We start from the raw sequence: 14223 nt of genomic DNA on the forward strand, positions 1-14223 counted from the left end.
ACCTGCCTCATTATCCGATACAACTTTGGGAAGGGATCCACACACACAGGTTGTGCCACATAACGGATGCAAATCACAGCGAGAGAAAAAATATCTCCAGGATTAGCACTAGTGTTGGTAGGAAAAATTACTAATCACCATACTCAGAGGTGACAAAAGTCATGGGATATATCCGAATATTGTGGCGGACCTCCTTTTGCCCGACGTGGCAGGACTCAACAGGTCGTTGAAAGTCCCCTGCAGAAATACTGAGCCATGATGCCTCTATAGCAGTCCATAATTGCGAAAGCGGTGCCAGTGCAGGACGTTGTGCATCAACTGACCTCTCCATTGTGTCCCATAAATGTTCGATCTGGATGGTTAAATCATCCCGAATGTTATTCAAATCAGTCGCGAACAACTGCGTTTGGAAATAAGAAGTCCATGAATTCCTGCAGATGATCTTAAACATAACAATTCCCAGTCAATGATCGGTTCAGTTGGACCAGAGGACCCAGTCCATTCCATGTAAACAGAGCCCACACCATTATGGATCCACCATCAAGTTGCACAATGCTTTGTTGACATCTTGTTTTCATGGCTTCATGAGATCTGCGCCACACTCGAACCCTACCGTTAGCTCTTACCAACTGAAATCTGGACCAGACCACGCTTTCCCAGTCAACTAGGGTCCAACCAATGATCTCTATACAACGTGGATGTAGAAGTCTGGTCTCTGAGTATAGAACTGAAGCGCGTCTGCAGATTCGTGTGCTCTGCATCGTCCGCCATGTTGTAGTTTGGCAAACAAATTTGCATCGGACTGTACGTGACGAAGAATTGGAGACTTATTTCTTGTCTTGAACTTTACGTCAACATGTGATGTAATAGGCTCATGTGGGGCGGAATCGAAAAGTATTTTCTTTTCGTGTTCTAGTGACACATCTAAGCAGCCATGTTGTAGTTTGGCAAGAAACGAGATATGAGCATCTATGGCTGGCACGATCAGGCAGCTGAAGTTCAACATCCAGGTAGTACAGAGATCACTGGGTCCAACCAATATGGTCAGAGTCCAGGAGGGGCGCTGCAGGCAATGTGGCGCTGTTAGCAAAGACACTGGCATCGATCGTATGCTGCCATAGCCCATTAACGCCAAATTTCGCAGCGCTATCCCAACGGATACGTTCGTCGTCCGTTTCACGCTGATTTCTGCGGTTATTTTACGCAGTGTCGCTTGTCTATTAGCACTTACAAATCTACTCAAACGCCGCTGCTCTCGGTCCTTAAGTGTATGCCGTCGGCCAAAGCGCTGTTCGTGATGAGAGGTAGTGCCTGAAATTTGGTATGCTCGGCACATTCTTGACACTCTGGATCTCGGAATATTGAATTCCCCGACGATTTTCGAAAAGGAATGTTCCATGCGCCTAGCTCCAGCTACCACTCCGCGTTCAAAGTCTGTTAATACCCGGCGTGCGGCCAGAATCACGTCGGAAACATTTTCACATGAATCACGTGAATACAAACGAAAGTTCCACCTACGTACTGCGCTTTTATACCTTCTATAGGCGATACTACCACCATTTGTAAATGTGTATGTCACTATCGCATGGGCTGTCACCTCAGTGTCAATTTCAATGACGTAATTTTGAAAAAACACTTTTTGGAACTATAAATCATTATTAAGAACCTTCACAGACAAGGACGTACCCAGGATCTGAACTAGGGGGGTGGGGGTGGGGGGCAGGTCATACTAGTCTCAGGAAACAAGGACTCGAGACAACATACAGCACTTCTTATTAAATAAAACAGTAAACCAGTGAAAAACTGCTTTTAATAAACATTTTAAATACAAGAATGCACTTGTACAATCCGAGAAAACATGCAGCATTTCTTATTAAATAAAACAGTAAACTAGTGAAAAACTGCGAATATCTTCTAGGGGGGGGGGGGCAGAAAATGCATTTCCGCTTTAGCTGTTTCTTTCCGGTTACTAAGGACATCCATGATTTTCGTTTTGCACATATAAGACATCGTGTACCTCCAGTTAATCATAATACGAGCACAAAGATTAATAATAGTACGCCCTGGGGCCGCCCAATATGGTCTATAAAGGAAATAATCGTGCCCCCTAGCAGATGCCTCAAACCGGTGCGTTTGACGGAATTTTTGAGACGCCACATACCGTTTCGTTTGGCCTATTCATACGTCCAAAGTAGCAGACTACTTAAAGTAGTCAATAATCAGATAGTGTAAATAACGAGATAGGGAACCGTTCTGTACTGTCAGCTATTGATATAGCTTTAATTATAACCGCGCTGCAACGTCGGAGTGTTTAACGCTGCCCGGCCTCGCTCTCCCACGCAACGAGCTGAATGGCACGTGTCGTCATTGCAGGCACGTGTCGATCTGATAGGAGCCGGCCCGCTATGGCACAGTCTACGCTTCCAACTTTGAATGTCGTTTTGTGTAAGAAATACATCCGCTTCCACCTTCGTGTGGCGTCAACTGGCTGGACCTGTGTCGGAGAGCGAAGAAGGGTCTAGCACGTGCTATATAGACGGCAGACCTGGTGAGGCGCGGTAGGAAGGGTGCACTAACCGCCGTAAGAACCGCGTGGATAAATGGTATAAAAGGGCAGTGCATTGGTGGAGCTCTCATTTATACTCAGGTAAGTCTTGTTAACGGTTTCCGACGCTATTATAGCTGCATGACGGCTATTAACAGGAATTCAATATTCCGACATCCACAGCATCAAGAGTGTGCCACCGAAAATGTCAAATTTCAGGCATTACCTCTCACCACAGACTAGATAACGGTGGGCGGCATTTACTTAACGACCGAGAGCAGCGGCTTTTGAGCAGACTCGTCAGTGCTAACAGACATCTACATCTACATCTACATTTATACTCCGCAAGCCACCCAACGGTGTGTGGCGGTGGGCACTTTACGTGCCACTGTCATTACCTCCCTTTCCTGTTCCAGTCGCGTATGGTTCGCGGGAAGAACGACTGCCGCAAAGCCTCCGTGCGTGCTCGAATCTCTCTAATTTTACATTCGTGATCTCCTCGGGAGGTATAAGTCGGGGAAAGCAGTATCCTCGATACCTCATCCAGAAACGCACCCTCTCGAAACCTGGACAGCAAGCTACACCGCGATGCAGAGCGCCTCTCTTGCAGAGTCTGCCACTTTAGTTTGCTAAACATCTCCGTAACGCTATCACGCTTACCAAATAACCCTGTGACGAAACGCGCCGCTCTTCTTTGGATCTTCTCTATCTCCTTTGTCAACCCGACCTGGTACGGATCCTACACTAATGAGCAATACTCAAGTATAGGTCGAACAAGTGTTTTGTAAGCCACCTCCTTTGTTGATGGACTACATTTTCTAAGGACTCTCCCAATGAATCTCAACCTGGCACCCGCATTACCAACAATTAATTTTATATGATCATTCCACTTCAAATCGTTCCGTACGCATACTCCGAGATATTTTACAGAAGTAACTGCTACCAGTGTTTGTTCCGCTATCATATAATCATACAATAAAGGATCCTTCTTTCTATGTATTCGCAATACATTTGAAACGTCCCCTTAGAAAAATTATTGAATTACTGTGCTGATAAACCTCTTACGTTATTTGCTTTTCAAACAGCTGAGCAAAACTGAAAGTACTCAGACATTATTCTCTTTACTTATTCTGATCAACACTAAACTGTCACACAATTTTTTTTTAATCCCTACAAAAGAATGGCGCTGACTAACATTAACCTATACCTTTCATGAATCAACTACCTCACAAAAATCTTCATTACTCGAACTACTGCAATACAGCGAGAGCCACTACTGCCAGCTAAATAAAAGATTCTAACTACTGAAGGCACTAACTACTGATAGGCATAGTTAGCAAATGAAAGATTTTGATAGAGAACAAAGAATGTATTTATCTTAATAGTGTTCAAAAATCATAATATACATAGCAGTTCATGACATCCATTCTTACAAATGTACTGTTTCTGATGGACACACATCCAGATCATCCGCTGTCAAAATTCCTCCATTTCTCTCCCCACATCCACCACTGCTGGCGGCTCACCTCCAACTGCGGAACGCTAGGCGCTGTTAACATCCAGCTGCCCAACACTACAATAGCCAACAACAATGCAAACCAGCCACAGACTGCACACAGCACAACCAGTGATTTTCATACAGAGCGCTACGTGGCGTTACCAATAAAAAAACCTAAACAGCCTACTTACACATTACATTTGTCTATGTTAAGGGTCAGTTGCCACTCCCTGCACCAAGTGCCTATCCGCTGCAGATCTTCCTGCAGTTCGCTGCAATTTTCTAATGCTGCAACTTCACTGTATACTACAGCATCACCCACGAAAAGCCGCATGGAACTTCCGACGCTATCTACTAGGTCATTTATATATATTGTGAAAAGCAATGGTCCCATAACAGTCCCCTGTGGCACGCCAGAGGTTACTTTAACGTCTGTAGACGTCTCTCCATTGAGAACAACATGCTGTGTTCTGTTTGCTAAAAACTCTTCAATCCAACCACACAGCTGGCCGATATTCCGTAGGCTCTTACTTTGTTTATCAGACGACAGTGTGGAACTGTATCGAACGCCTTTCGGTAGTCAAGGAAAATGGCATCTAGCTGAGAGCCTGTATCTAATATTTTCTGGGTCTCATGAACAAATAAAGCGAGTTAGGTCTCACTCTATCACTGTTTCCGGAATCCAAGTTGATTCCTACAGAGTAGATTCTGGGTTTCCAGAAATGACAAAAAAAAATGGTTCAAATGGCTCTGAGCACTATGGGACTTAACATATGAGGTCATCAGTCCTCTAGAACTTAGAACTACTTAAACCTAACTAACCTAAGGACATCACACACATCCATGCCCGAGGCAGGATTCGAACCTGCGACCGTAGCATTGTTGCGGTTCCGGACTAAAGCGCCTAGAACCGCATGGCCACCTCGGACAGCGACAAATGACATGATACGCGAGCAAAGATGTCAGAGATATAGGCCTATAGTTCTGCGCATCTGCTCGACGACCCTTCTTGAAAACTGGGACAAGGAAAAATGCTGTCATAACGCAGAAATCAATGTTCAACGTACGGTGAACGTATCCGTTTGGACAGTGCGGCGAAATTTGGCGTTGATGGGCTACGGCAGCAGACGACCGACGTGAGTGCCTTAGCTAACAGCATGATATCCCCTGTGGCGCCTCTCCTGAGCTCATGATCGTATCGGTTGGACCCCAGACGACAGGAAAACCGTGGCCTAGTCAGATGAGCGCAGATTTCAGTTGGTATGAACTGATGGTAGGGTTCGAATGTGGCGCAGATCCCAGGAAAGCCATCGATCCAAGTTGTAAGCAAGGCACTGTGCAAGTTAGCTGTGGCTCCATAATTGTATGGGCTGTGTTTACATGGAACGGATTGGATCCTCTGGTCCAAGTGAACCGATCATCGACTGGAAATGGTTACATTCGGCAACTTAGAGACCATTTGCAGCCATTCACGGACCTCATGTTGCCAAACAACGATGGAAGTTTTATGGATGACAGTGCACCATGTCACCGGGCCATAATAGTTCGCGATTAGTTTGAAGAACGTACTGGACAATTCGAGTGAATGATCTGGCCATCCAGATCAGCCGACATCAATTTGAGAGGTCAGTTCGTGTACATAATCCTGCCCCGGCAACAGTTTTGGAAGTATGGACGACTATAGAGGCAGCGTGGCTCAGTATTTTTGCAGTGGACTTCCAGCGACTAGTTGAGCCCAAGCAACGTCGAATTGCTGCAGTACGGCGGGCAAAAGGATGTCTGACTCGACGTTAGGATATATCCCATAACTTTTGGGTCTTCATTGTATGGATGTACGCCACAATGGCGACAGACGGTGCACTAAAGCAGGTCGCATCTAGTCGTGTCATGTTACATGTTGGCCTTGGGTGATCGTGTCCGTTACAGTGTTACCCAACTGCGGAAATGTTATTATAAAACAATAGTGGACTTTGCCGCACCGAAAGCAGACAGTGGTGACTGAAAACAGTCGCGCGATGGAACATTCTGTCAGACAGTACTGTTAGCTAATTCCCATATTTATTTATCATATTTATCCATGTTTCTTTAGTATCCCTAAAAACGACCAACTCTAATGAGTACATCAAGAAATAATTAATTTAGAGTAATGAAATTTCGTGAATTCATTTGCCTAGGTAGCGTACGTAAGTGATTAAAGTTGCAAGATCGCTGGTTAATGTAAGCGCGACATAACCCATTGCAAATTTGAAATTCTGGTTCATTAATAATCAGTGTGAACGCCAGAATGTTGAACACAAGCTTACAAACGTGCGAGGTGCCAGATGTCAGGTTGTTCCATACCTGTTACACTTGATCGGTCAATAAAGGGACGGTTAATGTCGTTTGTGGATGGCGCTGGAGTTGTCCGCTGATATCCCATATAGGCTCGATTGCAGACAAATTTGGTGGTCGAGCAGGCCAAGGCAACATGTAGACACTCCGTAGAGCATGTTGGGTTACAACAGAAATATGCGGGCGAGCGTTATCCTGCTGGAAAACACCCCCCGCAATACTGTTGATGAATGGCAGCACAACAGACTGCATCGCTAGGTTGACGTACAAATTAGCAGCCATGGTGCGTGGGATAACCACCAGAGTGCTCCTGCTGTCACACGGAAGCACACCTCAGACCCTCACTCTAGCTTTGGTCCAGTGTGTCCAGCACATAGCAGTTACTGGAACTGAGGCAGAACCATTTGTCAGAAAACAACAGACTTTCACCCTGCCCTCCAATAAGCTCTCGCATGACACCACTGAAGCCGGTGGTTCGGGGTCAGTGGAATGCACGCTACAACAGTTCGTTGTGCCACTGTGGTGCCACGTTGCGACTTTTTTTCCGTTAGTGTATAAGCACTTGTACACAGATGCCTTCCATATCTCCGTCAGAGTAACCCTACCAGTAAAGAAAATTGTACGTCTTGGAGTAACCTGATATGTAACGAAACTTGCGTAAAAGGGGCGTTTGAAAAGTCCGTGCAAAAATAAATTTACTTATGTGTTTGGGGTAAACCTTTTTTATTTTTCGACATAGTCTCCTTTTAGACTTATACACTTCGTCCAACGCTGTTCTTATTTGTTGATCCCTTCCGAATAATAGGAATTGTCCAAGTCTGCAAAATAGCTATTGGTTTCGGCAATCACCTCCTCGTTTGAATAAAATCTGTACCCCGCCAGTCATTTCTTCAAATTGGGGAACAAATAGTAGTCCCAGGGAGCCAAGTCTGGAGAATAGGGGGGATGTGAAACGAGTTGGAATCCTATTTCCATTAATTTTACGACCACAACTGCTGAGATGTGTGCTGGTGCATTGTCGTGATAGAAAAGGACATTTTTGCGGTCCAATCGCCGGCGTTTTTTTTGCAGGTCGGTTTTCAGATGGTCCAATAACGATGAATAATATACACCTATTATAGTTTTACCCTCTTCCAGATAGTCGACGAGGATTATCCCTTGCGAATCCCAAAAGACAGTTCCCATAACCTTTCCGGCCGAAGGAATGGTCTTCGCCTTTTATGGTGAAGATTCTCCCTTGGTAACCCATTGTTTAGATTATTGTTTGGTCTCAAGAGTATAGTAATGTATCCATGTTACATTCACACTGACGAAACTATGCTTAAAGTCCTGCAGATTCTTCCTGAACAGCTGCAAACCATCCTTCACACGATTCCGTTTTTCGTCAAGCGTGAGCAATTGCGGAACCCATCTTGCGGATAGCTTTCTCATGTCCAAATGTTTATGGAAAATATTATGTACCCATTCATTCGAGATGCCCACAGCACTAGCAAACTCACGCACCTTAACTCTTCTGTCATCCATCACCATATCATGGATTGTATCAATGATTTCTGGAGTCGTAACCTCCACAGGGTGTCCGGAAATTTCTGAAAATGTATGTTGGAGCATTGTATGGTAGTGAGACATGGGATGTGGGAAGGACGGAACAAATGAGACGATGCACTCGAGATATGGTGCTACAGAAGAATGGTGAAAATTATTTGGATTGATAAGGTAAGGAATGAGGTTCTTCACGGAATAGACGAGAGAAAGAATATGTGGAAAACACTGAAAAGGAGAAGAGACAGGATGGCAGGATACCTCTTAAGACATCACGGAATAAATTCCATGGTACTAGAGGGAGCTGTGCAGGGTATAACTATAGAGGAAGACAGAGAGTGGAATAAATTCAACAAATAACTGAGGACGTAGCTTGCAAGTGCTACTCTGAGATGAAGGGGTTGGCACACGAGAGTGATTCGCGGCGGGCCGCATCGAAGGTTGATGAATAAAAAAAAAAATTCTGTCCACATTATCTTCAGAATTTCAAGGACTGTAGTCCAGTCAAAACACTGCTAAGATCTTTATATCAGTGTACAAATACTAGAAACGTAGGTTTACCTGTTCTTGAATCTACAAATATTCAAATATTTTTAAGTCGAAGGGGCAATATTGTCTCGCATGTGTTACATTTCTCTGGGACCGAAAGTAATCTTTATCTAAGTCGAGTTCATCCATCCCACTTCTCTACGAATAATTTGTGTGAACTCTTTTTTTTGTGTGTAGTCAGTCTTCTGGCTGAGAGTAGCACTTAAGCCCAACATCCCCAATTATTTATTGGATATACTTCAATCTCGGTTTTCCGAAAGAGTTTTCACCCTCTGCACCTCCCTCAATTTCAATGGAAATTATCCCTCTAGTACAAAGGAGATTATTCCCTGATTCCTAACATTCTGAACCTTCTCCTTATCAATGTTTTCCACATAATCCTTTCGTCTTCGATTTTGCTGATAACTTCCTTAGTTTTTATCAGGGCGCACAAGGCAGCACGGCTGACTCTCATGTGGAGCATCTACTTTCGATTCCCGATACTGGAAGGCACTTTTTCTTAGTGGGAGGGCTGGTACAGGATGCACTCAACCACGTGAACCAACTGAGGATCTACTCGACGATGTAGCAGTTCCAAGGTCAAGAAACCCGTCAACTCCCGGCAGAGCGGTGTGCTGATCACATGCCCCTCTTTACCGCATTCGATGACGGCACTGGCAGAAGAGGATGACACGGCGGTCGGTCGGGCCCAACTGGGCCGTCTAGGGCCATATCTGAAACGTATCAGCTCTCTTCTTTTCCAGTTTTTCCACCGTCTAGGATTCGCTCCCATACACTGCCGTGCGCCAAACGTACATTCTTAGAAATTTCTTCCCCAAATTAAGTACTACATTTTTATGCTAGTAGACTTCTATCTATCTACATTTACATGGATACTCTGCAAATCACATTTAAGTGCCTGGCAGACGGTTCATCTAATTCTCTATTATTCCAATCTCGTGTAGCGCGCAGGAAGAACGAACACCTATATCTTTCCGTACGAGCTTCTATTTCCCGTATTTTATTGTGGTGATCGTTTCTCCCAATGTAACTCGGTGTCAACAAAATATTTTCTTATTCGGAGGAGAGAGTTGGTGATTGGAATTTCGTGAGAAGATTCCGTCGCAACGAAAAACGCAACGAAAAACGCCATGTCCAGCCCAAATTCTGTATCATTTCAGTAACATTCTCTCCCCTATTTCGCGATAATACAAAACGTGCTGCCCTTCTTTGAACTTTTCCGATGTACTCAGTCAGTCCTATCTGGTAAGGATCCGACACCGCGCAGCAGTATTCTAAAAGAGGACGGACAAGCTTATTGTAGGCAGCCTTCTTAGTAGATCTGTTACATTTTCTAAGTGTCCTGCCAATAAAACACAACATTTTCTATGTGACCTTCCAATTTAAGTTGTTCGTAATTGTAATTCCTAGATATTTAGTTGAATTTACGCCTTTATATGTGACTGATTTATCGTGTCCTCTTAAAGAGGAACGCCCTCTTTACCTGTGCTAGTCTGCTTCTTAAATCCTCCCTGCTTCGTGCATTATTCGTTATTTTGCTTCCAAGGTAGCTGAATGCCTTCATTTCCTCTACATCGTGGTATCCCATTATTTTTGTTAATTTCATGACTAATCTCATTCTGCTATTCCTCACTACTTTCGTCTTTGCTTTTCTCTCAATCTACAGCGTGTGCTCATTAGACTGTTCATTATTTTCAACAGAGCATGGACCTCTTACTCAGTTTCATTGCGGATAGAAATGCCTTCAGCGAATCTTATCATTGATATCCCTTCACCCTGTATTTTAATCCCATTCCTGAACCATTCCTTCATTTTCGTTAGTGCTTCTTCGACGGAACTGTTGGGGCAAAAGGCTAAAACCCTGTTACACCCTTTCTAATTCGATCACATCGTTCTTTTTCTTGAAGTGTTAATTTTCCATCCTGTTCCTTGTACATAATGAATCTTAATTGTCTTTCCATATAGCTTACACCTATTTTCCTGGGAATTTCGAAGGTCTTACACCATTTTACATTGTCGAACGCTTTTTCTAAGTAAATAGATCCCATAGACGTCTCGTGAGTCTTCTGATACCTTGGTTCCATTACGAAGCGCAGCATCAGAACAGCTCTTTGGAGCTTCCTAAAATGTCACGAACGATTAAATCGTGCTTTGTGCAAAATATAGCAGTCGGCTTTCCCTTTTGTTCTTTTTCCCCCTGTCCAACGTTCGCACTCAAGTTCCCCATAACACTTAGGAGTTTGTCAGTGGCGCGGTACTCGGCTGCTAGCTGCCACCGCCCTAAACAAGAAATAACGGCGGTAGCAGGCGCACGCTTAATCAGCGCACCGAGCGGCTAGGTATCAGCGGCGAGCCGGACTTTATCGGGCCACTTCCCTCCATTCCTCTCTTCTCCTCTCCCCATCCTTGCCCTGCCTTCACTCCACTTCACTTCAGACGGGATGGCGAGCCGCTGGGATGGGCAGCCCGGAAACTAATTGCAGGGGACTGACGTCGGGCCGAAATCCGATAAAGACGGAGGACGGGGGTGGGAGAATTGGAGGTGGGGGTTGGTTGGCTCCAACCGGCCGCGTTGAGCCATGGCAGACCACACCACGGGCCGCACTCTGTCCTCATTTGTCAAGCTAACCGCCTGATAGAGGAGCACAGCAACACAACACCCCTACTGCCTGCACTTCAAATTAGTTTCTGCCTGTGTCACCGGTGGCCTACCTTCGAAGGCGTTGGAAGTTCTGACATCGGAAAGAGATGGCCGTGGGCAGTACCGAGATTTTTCCCCTTTCTGCTCATTGCGTCACTGCCGAGTGGCTCCTCTCAGTTCACGCGCATTCTTACGTGATGAAGCGAGTAAGTTTTGTGTTGCTCCTTTTCTTTTTCTGTTCAGTCCTGTTTTTGTCTTTCTGTTTCACAATAATAACGCCGAATTCGTCTGAAGTTGTACATGTAAACAATAATCAGAAAATCAGTGAAAATTTACTCAATCAGTGAAAATTTACTCAAAGACTAATTAACATGTGATCAGTCCGTTTAGCTCTGTAGAAGAAGTGATGGCAGTGACGTTAAATTTGCTACTACCTGTAACATACGTTTTAATGAGGACGCTTCATTCCGGAATCACGCGGTTGCTGCGGTCGCAGGTTCGAATCCTGCCTCGGGCATGGATGTGTGTGATGTACTTAGGTTAGTTAGGTTTCAGTAGTTCTAAGTCTAGGGGACTGATGACCTCAGATGGTAAATCTCATAGTGCTTAGAGCCATTTGAACCATTTAAGGAGGACGATTATTTAGTCTCGAGGTAGAATTATTGAAAGTTTTAACAAACAAGTGCTTAAAACCTGCTTTACACCTTATTAAAGCCACTTTTGCTGTTGCACCGTCTTCCAACCAAAAGGTATCACAAGGAAATGATAAAAGAAATGTTCGTGAAAACCATAAAAATATACTTAACACACTAATTTACGGTCACCGAAGAAGAAAGAAAGAGGATCAAAGCAGAGAAGCAGAAGAAGGCCATATAGAGGTTGAAATTAGGGAACTTGACAACGAAATAATAAAACAGAGAGAAAAAAATCAGCCTTTAATAACAGAAAATAGTTCCGTTGTTATTTGACATTTTCAAATTTGGAGACACGTGATCCGTTATGTTAAAATGTTTGGATAAAAATCCTAACACATAATCGCAAAAATTCTATTATTGATAAGTAGGTCCACCTCGTTGGGGAGCCACCTTCAGATCAACAAAATTTATTACTTAGCACATATCAGCCACCAGGCATTACAAATCATCATAATCTTCTGAACTGAATGGCTCTTATTGCATTGTACATACTACAGTAAAAGGTCGTCTTGGTTATATGCGATTTTGACTTAGAATTTTTATTCACACTTTTAGAAAACAGCCGGCCGCGGTGGCCGAGCGGCTCTAGGCGCTTCATTCCGGAACCGCGCGACTGCTACGGTCGAATGTTCGAATCCTGCCTCGGGCATGGATGTGTGTGGTGTCCTTAGATTAGTTAGGTTTAAGTAGTTCTAAGTTCTAGGGGACTGATGACTTCAGATGTTAAGTCCCTTAGTGCTCAGAGCCATTTTTTTTTTTAGAAAACAGGTCGCTGAGAGCAAAAATACAAATTACTGGCTGTTGGTTTACGTGTACGGAGGCAGCTTATGCCGAAGCCTTTAGTTTCGACTCGGGGTCAAACTAATGATTCCATAGGAGAGTGTTCTACCTAGAAGATAGTGTACCTAGGAACACACAATTTTTTTTGGTCGGTGATTCAGTCTACTGATTGATTCTTGAATCACATGATGGAATGCGCATTAGAGGCTGCCATAAGCATTTTCCACCATTTTCGACAGCTGTTGTTGCTGTTGATGTTATTGTTGTTGTTAGACCTGAGGTTGTGTTTTGTACAAATATTTCACGTTCTGCACATTTATGTGCTGTATGATAAAGCTATATCGAAAGTTCTGTTAATTTTTCAGCTACACAATTTTATGGTTAAAATACTATACATTCTTGAAATATTCATAGAACATGCGGGCGGTTAAGTCATGCATCATCAGTCGTGTACCATCTTGCACCTTGAAACCAGTGGCGAAGCTTGAGGTATTCGTAACTGTAATCGCTCTTACAAGTTGTTGAAGGTAACAATGCTGATGTATTTCCTCTTCTTCTTCTTCTTCTTCTTATTATTATTATTATTACAGCCATTGTTATTATTGTGTTATTGTTTAGGATTATCCAACTTGTAGTATTCTTGTGGTAATTATTAGTTCAAATGGTTCAAATGGCTCTGAGCACTATGGGACTCAACTTCTGAGGTCATTAGTTCCCTAGAACTTAGAACTAGTTAAACCTAACTAACCTAAGGACATCACATTCATCCATGCCCGAGGCAGGATTCGAACCTGCGACCGTAGCAGTCGCGCGGTTCCGGACTGAGCGCCTAGAACCGCTAGACCACCGCGGCCGGCGATTATTAGTATTATTGTTATTTTATTGTTTACGATTATCCGTTGTTGCGTCGCATCAAGCCACAGTATTAAACTGAATAATGTCCTATGCCGTCTATTAAAGTACAAGTGGTACCAGATACATAAAAAATACCTGTTATTGCATCTAGATGAATAAGGATGATATTTAAAGATCCGGTACTAACAGTTTTATTTATATATGACGTCAGTTCTGCGATCCTTTTGTCGAGAACTTCAATCACGAAGTCACAGAATGACACTTGTTGTTTTACGGACTTGAGCAGTCGTTTTCAGTGGACAAGAAAGAAAGGTGAGAAAGTCTAACTTGCGACTGAGAATTTCGAAGACAATTTTTGATTGTCTTCAACGCCGGAAACAATCTTTCCGCCAAAACACTGGTTCGCAGGAATGTCTTAAATGACTTCAGCAATGGAATCGATGAGGTCATTCTGTATGTCACTTAAGATACAGGGTGACTATTATAGAACTATATGAAATAAAATCGTCATAACTTCTGAATGGTTTGCCTTAGGACGCTAAAACTGCACGGTATGCCGTGGGGCATGATGGGAATGAGTATGTGCATTGTTTTGTTTAGCGACGAAGCCCACTTCCATTTGGATGGTTTCGTCAATGAGCAAAATTGTCGCATTTGGAAGGACTGAGAATCCGCATTCCGCGACCCAGAAGTCTCTTCACCCTCAACGGGAGACTGTTGTGTGCAATGTCCAGTTACAGAATAACGGGTGCTATATTCCTTGATGGCACAGTGACTGCCGAGCGGT

Source organism: Schistocerca nitens, chromosome 2, assembly GCF_023898315.1.
Source record: "Schistocerca nitens isolate TAMUIC-IGC-003100 chromosome 2, iqSchNite1.1, whole genome shotgun sequence".
Taxonomy (NCBI): Eukaryota; Metazoa; Arthropoda; class Insecta; order Orthoptera; family Acrididae; genus Schistocerca; species Schistocerca nitens.